The sequence below is a fragment of the Tamandua tetradactyla genome, chromosome 16 (assembly GCF_023851605.1).
Source record: "Tamandua tetradactyla isolate mTamTet1 chromosome 16, mTamTet1.pri, whole genome shotgun sequence".
NCBI classification, from domain to species: Eukaryota; Metazoa; Chordata; class Mammalia; order Pilosa; family Myrmecophagidae; genus Tamandua; species Tamandua tetradactyla.
The window spans coordinates 4,217,486-4,226,228 of record NC_135342.1 but is presented as its reverse complement, the minus strand read 5'-3'; positions in this window follow the sequence as shown (position 1 = coordinate 4,226,228).

Below are 8,743 nucleotides of genomic sequence, written 5' to 3'. Positions count from 1 at the left end.
GTGGTGGTGATGGTGGTGGTGGTGGTGATGATGGTGATGATAGTGGTGATGGTGGTGGTGATGGTGTTGGTGATGATGGTGGTGGTGGTGGTGATGATGGTGATGATGGTGGTGATGATGGTGGTGGTGGTGATGGTGGTGGTGGTGATGATGGTGATGATGGTGGTGGTGGTGGTGGTGGTGGTGATGATGGTGGTGGTGGTGGTGATGATGGTGATGGTGGTGGTGATGGTGGTGGTGATGGTGGTGGTGGTGGTGATGATGGTGGTGGTGGTGGTGATGATGGTGATGATGATGGTGGTGGTGGTGGTGGTGATGATGGTGATGATGGTGGTGGTGGTGGTGATGATGGTGGTGGTGGTGGTGGTGGTGGTGATGATGGTGATGATGGTGGTGGTGGTGGTGGTGGTGGTGATGATGGTGGTGGTGGTGGTGGTGATGGTGATGGTGGTGGTGGTGGTGGTGGTGGTGGTGGTGGTGGTGGTGGTGGTGGTGGTGGTGGTGATGATGGTGATGATGGTGGTGAGGTGATGAAGGTGGTAGTGGTGGCGATGAGATCACGATGCAGCCCCGTGAGAACTGGGATCTTTGTCAGTGCAGTGCTGTATGCTCAGCTCTTAGAAGAGAGCCTGGCACAGAGTACATGCTCAATAAATGTCTTTTGAATAAATGAGCACATATAGTAATAAATGACTAAAATTTGTCTGGTGCTCTCTGTGTGTTGGGCTCTGTTTTAAGAGCTTTGCGTGCCTGCTACCGCTTCATCTTGAGGTCCGCCTGTTGGAGGTGGGGGTGCTGTTAGCACAGCAGACAAGGGGTCTGGAGCCTGAGTTTGAGACCTTGTTGGGAGTGGGCTGGGTGAGTTACTTAGCCTCATGGTGTGAGTTTCCACAGCCCCACAAGAGGGACAGTAATACTCCATGACTCGTGGGGCTTGCTCTGATGATTGAATGATGAAGTTAATTTGCACGTAGGTGTTTAGGGCACAGGGCGGCTCTTGCTGAGTCTTCATTATATGATAGCTGTTACCTTACTGACCCCTGCGTTACGGGTCAGGGATCTGAGGCCCGTGGAGGCTATGGTCACCCTGGGAGCAGGTGGCAGATCTGTGCGTCGATGCAGGACGACACATCATGTCATGTGTACAAGTCAGACTCTGGAGCCAGACCCACCAGGTTCCAGCCCTGGCCTGACCATATTCCAGCCGTGGGGCTCTGGCACTTTGTTTCCTTTCTTTGAGCCTCGGTTTTTGCCGCTTTGAAATGGGGTAGAATGGAGCCGGCCTCGCCATGGTGTGTCTGTGAGGACTGAGCATGTACGTGGAAAGGCTGGAGCATGGCACGTGGCACGAGCTGTGAACAAAGCTGCCATGTCCGTGTGGACCCCTCATACATTCTTTCCAGGCCTTGCTGGATAGCTCTCTGAGGGAGGAACAGGGATCCCCATTTCAGAGAGGACCCTGGGGCTCAGAGATGGCAAGCCCCTTGCCCAAGGCCACACAGCAGGGCTGGGACACAGGAGGTGAGTTCCCCAGCTCTTGCCCAAGGCTTGGGGCTCCCATCCTGCCTCCACCACCGACCCTCCCTGCCTGACTTTGGCCTGACCCCTTATCTTGTGTGCCTCAGCTTGCTGGCCTGTACGTTGGGGCCAGCGTGGGAGACCCCAACTCCGATTCTGGCCCCTACAGCCCCGGGCAGGAGACTGTTCCCTCCTCCTCCTCTCCCAGATCGGGAACCTGCGCGAGGTTGTGGGAGGTCACGGGGGTTGGCGCCCCCTGCTGTCTTTCTTCAAAGGCCAGGAGGGTCCAGTTACTCACTGGGCGGGGGGGTGGGGGTGAGGTCTGGGGGTCCTGGAGGATGGACTCTGCCCCCGGCCAGCAGGCAAAGGAGCACGTGGAGAATCCTCTGTTCCCCAGACCTCGTTAAGCCTCAGACTTAAATAACTGCTGACAGGCGCCCTGGGTGTGGGAGGTGCGGGGAGGGGAGTGGAGGGGGGCCAAAGGTGGACCCCAGATGGACAGAGCAGGTCTCCTTTGACATTCCAATGTGGGAACAGGTGAACGTCAGCTCCGGATCACCCCCAAAAGCACCAGAGGGCCCAGATTGGGGTTTGGGCTCCCGGCTGCCTCGCTGGGAGCCAGGTGGGGTGGGGTGGGGGGGTGGCTGCTGTGCACCCTGGTCCAAGGTCCTTCCACCCCGGCCACCTTCTGCCGGCCCAGAAGAAGTGGCTGCTCAATGACCCGGTCATCCTATCCCCACTTGGCCAGGTGGCTAAGCCCGAACATCTGGCCTTGGGGCCCCTGGCCAGCTTGGGGGGCCGGCCCCCACCCGCTGCAGCCCCAAGCCTGGACACGTCCCAGGGACAGTTGAGACTGACCCTCTGCCTGCCAGCAGAACAGTAGCCGCAGGGCCCCAGCAGGCTGGAAGGAAGCAGAGAACTCACTTGATGGAAATTCGATTCCCATTCGTGTTTACAAACTCAAAAACACGCTGAGCAAATCGCAGCGAAGGGAGCTTCCTTAATGAAGTAACAGGCAGACAGGAAGACACATGCCTGCCAGTTTCCACCAACGACACGATATTTGTGTACGTGGAAGGGAGCGGACAGACTGTGGGTGTTAATGAGAGAGTTTAGTTAGGACGCGGGGTCAGCATACTCAAATCGCCTTCTTAAATCCTGCACACCCGGGTCAGCAGCGCCGCCCTCCTGGCAGCTTGCTGGGAAGGCAGAGTCCCAGGCTCCCCCGCCGGAGATCGCCGCAGCCAGAGCATGCCTTTCCCCCAGTTGGGCAGCTTCGGGGCTGAGTGGCTGCATAGCTACAGACGTAGCACCAAACGGAAAATGAACCGTTGCAAAAGATGGTGTTTGCAGAGGCCTTGTGGAGTCTGTCTCCTCTCGGACCCTGATTAAGCGCTTTGAGGCACGCAGCTGCACGGGCTGCAATTGCACAGCTTCCAGCGCTCTCAGGCTACGGTCTGGAAACTCTGAACGAGTCTTTGATTTTGTGTTTGGTAAGCAAAGTCCCTTGGAACAAGGAGCCAGGGGCTTGGCGCCTGGGCTCCTGGCTGTCCCGTCCCCATCGCGTCCCCACATCCCCTGCTCCACCCTGCAAGCAGAAAGCCACCTGACAGTGAGAGAGAGAAAGAAAGAGAGAGAGAGAGAGAGAGAGGGTGGGAAAAGCGTTCCCCTTCGTTTTTGAAGACGACACTCTGCATTTACTTTTTTTTTTTTTTTTTTGGCACGGGCAGGCTCTGGGAATTGAACCCAGGTCTCCGGCATGGCAGGTGAGAATTCTGCCATTGGGCCACCGTTGCACCACCCTGCATTTACACTTTGCACTGGGTTTCCCTGCAAATTATGCAGCTAGTCCCCTCACAAGCTTGGGGTTCCCCGACCGGAGAACCTGCTTGTGAGCACCGGCTGGGGGCACGTTAGGTGCGCTGGGGAAGGGGCAGGGAGAGCATTTCAAATCAGGCCAGAGCTGGATTTGAACCCAGATTCTCCAACTTTGGGCTTCTACAACCTTTCGGGAGGATTTTTGTTGTTGTTGTTGTTGTTCTTAAAGTGAATTCCAAAGCTTGGAGAAGGCAAGCAACTTGCTCAAGAGCACGTCCTGAGGGCCTTGGAAACCCCAGGCTGGGAAGGCCTGTCCCGGGGAATTTTGTGAGGATTTTAAACAGCCTTGTTGAGATGCAGCTTCTGTATCACACCACTCACCGCTTTTCAGCGAAGAGTTCAGTGCCTTTTAGTTTGTTTAGACAATGGTGTGACCATCACCACAATCTAGTTTTAGGGCCTTTCCACCGCCCTAAGAGGAAACCCAGTGCCATTGACGGCGGCTCCCCACCTCCCCTCCACCCAGTCCTGGCAACCGTGAATCTGCTGTCTGCCTCGGTTAGACTTGCCAGCTGTAAACGTTTCACAGAGGTGGAAACATTTCACTCAGTCTGATGCCTTCCAGGCTCCCGCGGAGCAGTGCGTATCAGTGTGATGTTCCTTTTGGTGGCTGGAGGAAAGCCCACGGTGGGGAGAGTCCACATTTGGTTTATCTGTTCCCGGGTGGTGGGTGTGTGGGTCGTCCCCACCTTTTGGCAGTAGTGAATGGCACTGCGGTGACCACTTGTGCACAAGCTCTTGCATGGACATATGTTTTCGTTTCTCTTAGGCGTACACCTAGGGGTGGAGTTGCTGGGTCACACGGCAATGCCGTGCTGAACATTTTTGAGAAACTAGCAAACCATTTCTTGAAGTGGCTGCACTGTTTTTTCCTACTGCACCAGCAATACACGAGCGTTCCAGTTTCTCCTCGCCCTTGTCAACACTTGCCACTATCTGTCTTTGATGGCAGCCAGTCTGGTAGGTGTGAGCGGTCCTGGAGGTTTTGCAACACACACACACACACACACACACACACACACACATACATACACACACACATCCCCAGTCGCCACCCCTGAGCTCCGTGCCTGCTAATGACCACAGGACATCACTGGGGTTCAAGAGCATGGGACCTGGGTTCAAATCCTGGCTCGGTCAATGACCTGCCGTGTGAGCTCAGACACATGTCTTGGTTTCTCTGAGCTGCTGTTGCCCCATGTGTGATTGGGACAGGATTCAAGGGACCTCTTTTAGGGAGGAAGGGGTCAAGGAGCGGATGCAAGCAAGCCTTCACCTGGCGAGGGGGCAGGACGGGGCTACTTAGTGTTTCCCCCAGAAGACCTACTGGGAATGGTCTCCCTGCCCCCCACCTCTGGCCCAGGCAGGAATGTTCTCACCTCCCAGCTCATCCTTGGCTGCCACCACCAATTAACACCTTCACAGCTCCCCCCTTGCCCTCTGCCCCCTCTCTACTCCCCTCTGGCCCAGCTCCACCCTCACCCAGGCCGCCACCAGCTTTTTTGGGACACACATTCTTGGCCTAATTGCTGAAGCTCTTTCAGAGTTACACATAGGGTGGCAGGAGGTCCCGCTACCTCCCCTGGCCTCCCTGCCACCCTATTCCCCCAGGACCCCCCACTTCTTCTTTTCTGGCTTGAGCCTGGATCCGGGAGTCCTTGGGGTCACTCCACACACTCACCTCTCCCTCCCCCACTCACAGGCAACAGGTTTGTGGCCTCAGCAGGGGGCCCTGACGGGTGCGGGGGCCGGGGATCGGGTGACACACAATCCGGCCTCACTGTGGGCTGGCAGCCAAAGAGCTCCAGGGAGGAAGAGAGAGTGTTTGCAGAGAGGGCGGCTGCCAAGAGGGGCCGGGGCTAGTGGGCCAGGTGGGCGGGGAGGGGCCTCTGCTGCCCCTGCACACACACACACACACACACACACACACACACACTCACGCTCGCACACCCACGGAGTGGTGGGTTCCGAGGTGCACAGCCACGGTGTCCGATTTCCACACTTGGAGGGAGACACGCCCAAGGTTTCCTCCCCCTCTTCTGCATACACACGTGCGTGCACACACACACACATATAATTAGAGCATGCCCTGGCTTGGCTGTTCATGTATAACACAAAATACACCAATTATACCATCGTCCAGGCTCAGTGAGGCGCAGTGAAACCCTCATTCTCTCTGGTGCACACACGTGCACACGAGCACTTCTGCACACACTCAGGCCCCGTATGCACAGTTCCATGGAAGTGGACACGCCACCTGAGTACTGAGTCCTCCACAATCAACAGGGCCCTTTCCCTTCCCCCTCTATAAACTTGGCGGTAGGTTCAGGGAGTCCAGGTGCAATCTGAGACCCTCACACCCAGGCACGCTCACTAGTGCACGCCTGGGGCCACTGCTTCTGCCATTGTGGAGGCACCAGGCGAGGGGAGTGGCTGGGGGGCCAACGTGGCTCATCAGCCCGGCCAGGCAGGAAAAGACCAGACTCCTGGCATAATGGAATTTCGTAAAAAACAAAAACAAAAAAACTCCTGCAGCTTTGAAAGCCTGGAAGGCTGCACGGCAAGGAGTGGTGGGGGTGATGGGTGAGGGCGCGTTGGGCCTGTTAATCAATTCATTTGGCTTTTACCTAACTTTTTCTTGCGGCAACACATCCATAACATGAACACAGTTTTCACCATTTTAAAGTGGACAGTTCATTGACATTAAGGAAATTGCCAAAACTGCAGCTTTCACCACTGCTAGCAGGCGAAGCCCATCATCTTTTTTTATTTTAATTTTTCAAATATTTTCATTGTGAACAACTAGCAAACATACAAACATTCCATGCATGTACAATCAGTGGCTCACAATATCAACACATAGTTGTATATTCATCACCATGATCATTTTTTCGAACATTTGCATCTCTCCAGCAAAACAAAACAAAAAAACCTCACTCATCCCATACCCTTTACCCTCCCTCTCATTAACCACTGGTATTTCAATCTACTCAATTTATTTTAACTTTGTCCCCCTCTTATTGATTTCTTATCCATATTTTTTACTCTTCTGTCCATACCTTAAATAAAAGGAGCATCAGACACAAGGTTTTCACAATCACACAGTCACATTTTAAAAGCTATATAGTTATACAATCGTTTTCAAGAATCAAGGCTACTGGAACACAACTCAACAGTTTCAGGTATGTCCCTCCAGCCACTCTAAGACACCGTAAACTAAAAAGGGAATATCTATATAATGCATAAGAATTACCTCCAGGATAACCTCTCAACTCGGTTTGGAATCTCTCAGCCATTGACACTTTGTCTCATTTCACTCTTCCCCCTTTTGGTCGAGAAGGTTTTCTCAATCCCTTGATGCTGAGTCGCAGCTCATTCTAGGATTTCTGTCCCACGTTGCCAGAAAGGTCCACACCCCTGGGAGTCATGTCCCACGTAGACAGGGGGAGAGTGGTGTTTGCTTTTCATGTTGGCTGGAGAGAGAGGCCACATCTGAGCAACAAAAGAGGCTCTCTTGGGGATGACTCTTAGGCCTAATTTTAAGTGGGCTTGACCTATCCTTTGTGGGGTTAAGTTTCATATGAACAAACCCCAAGACTGGGGGCTCAGCCTATAGCTTTGGTTATCCACACTGCTTGTGAGAAAATCACAAATTCTCCACTTGGGGAAGTTGAATTTTCCCCCTTTCTTAACATTCCCTCAAGGGGACTTTTTTTACTCACTGTTCAAATCACTCTGGGATTTATTGGGGCATCACTCTGGACAAACCTACAAAACCTTATGCCCTACTTAAGGTTCCATGTACTTATGGTGTTTGTGTTAGTTGGGGTTCTCTAGAGAAACAGAATCAACAGGGAACACTTGCAAATACACTATTTATTAAAGTGTCTCACGTGACCGCAGGAATGCAGAGTCCAAAATCCACAGGGCAGGCTGTGAAGCCGACTACTCCGATGGAGGGTCTGGATGAACTCCACAGGAGAGGCTCACCAGCCAAAGCAGGAATGGCACCTGTCTCCTCTGAGTCCTCCTTAAAAGGCTTCTGGTGATTAGATTAAGCATCACCTATTGTAGCAGACACTCCCCTTTGGCTGATTACAAATGGAATCAGCTGTGGATGCAGCTGACGTGCTCATGATCTAATTCTATGAAATGTCCTCATTGCAACAGACAGGCCAGCACTTGCCCAACCAGACAAACAGGTACCACCACTTGACCAAGTTGACACATGACCCTGACCATGACAGTGTTCAATTAAGCTGCCCACATAAGTTATATTAGGAAATGCACTAGTCAAAATATAAATTTTGTACCAAATAAACACTTTTTGCTTTAGACTCACACCTAAGTTAAAATTTTAAAAGATTAATTACCATCTATTTTCAACACCCTGCAGTAATGACATTCCTTTGTTCCTTGTGCAAAAAACATTTTTAAATTTGTACATTTAGTCACTATCATTATACACTCTAGGCATTCCTAGATTATACCGTCTCAGTCTTTATTGTCTATCTTTCTGATTTCATTTGTGCCCCCAGCCCTCCTCCTTCTATCCTTCTCACATTCAGCTTCATTCAGTGTTCTAACGTAATTGTATTACAATTAGGTAAATTGTATTACAGTTAGGTATTGTGCTGTCCATTTCTGAGTTTTTACAATCGGTCCTGTTGCACAATTTGTATCCCTTCATCTCCAATTACCCAATATCTACCCCATTTCTATCTCCTGATGTTCTCTGTTACCAATGAAATTCTCCAGGTTTATTCACTAATGTCAGTTCATATCAGTGAGACCATACAGTATTTGTCCTTTTGTTTCTGGCTAATCTCACTCAGCATAATGTCCTTAAGTTCCATCCATGTTGTTACATACTTCATAACTTTTTTCTGTCTTACGGCTGCATAGTATTCCACCGTATGTATATACCACAGCTTGTTTAGCCACTCGTCTGTTGATGGATATTTGGGCTGTTTACATCTCCTTGCAATTGTAAATAATGCTGCTATAAACATTGGTGTGCAAATGTCTGTGTCCTTGCCGTCATGTCCTCTGAGTAGATACCTAGTAATGATATTGCCGGGTCATGTGGCAATTCTATATTCTATATTTTTGAGGAACTGCCAAACTGCCTTCCACAGTGGTTGCACCATTTGAGATTCCCACCAACAGTGAATAAGTGTGCCTCTTTCTCCACATCCTCTCCAGCACTTGTCATTTTCTGTTTTGTTGATAATGGCCATTCTGGTGGATGAGAGATGATATCTCATTGTGGTTTTGATCTGCATTTCTCTAACAGCCAGGGACGTTGAGCATCTCTTCATGTGTCTTTTGGCCATTTGTATTTCCT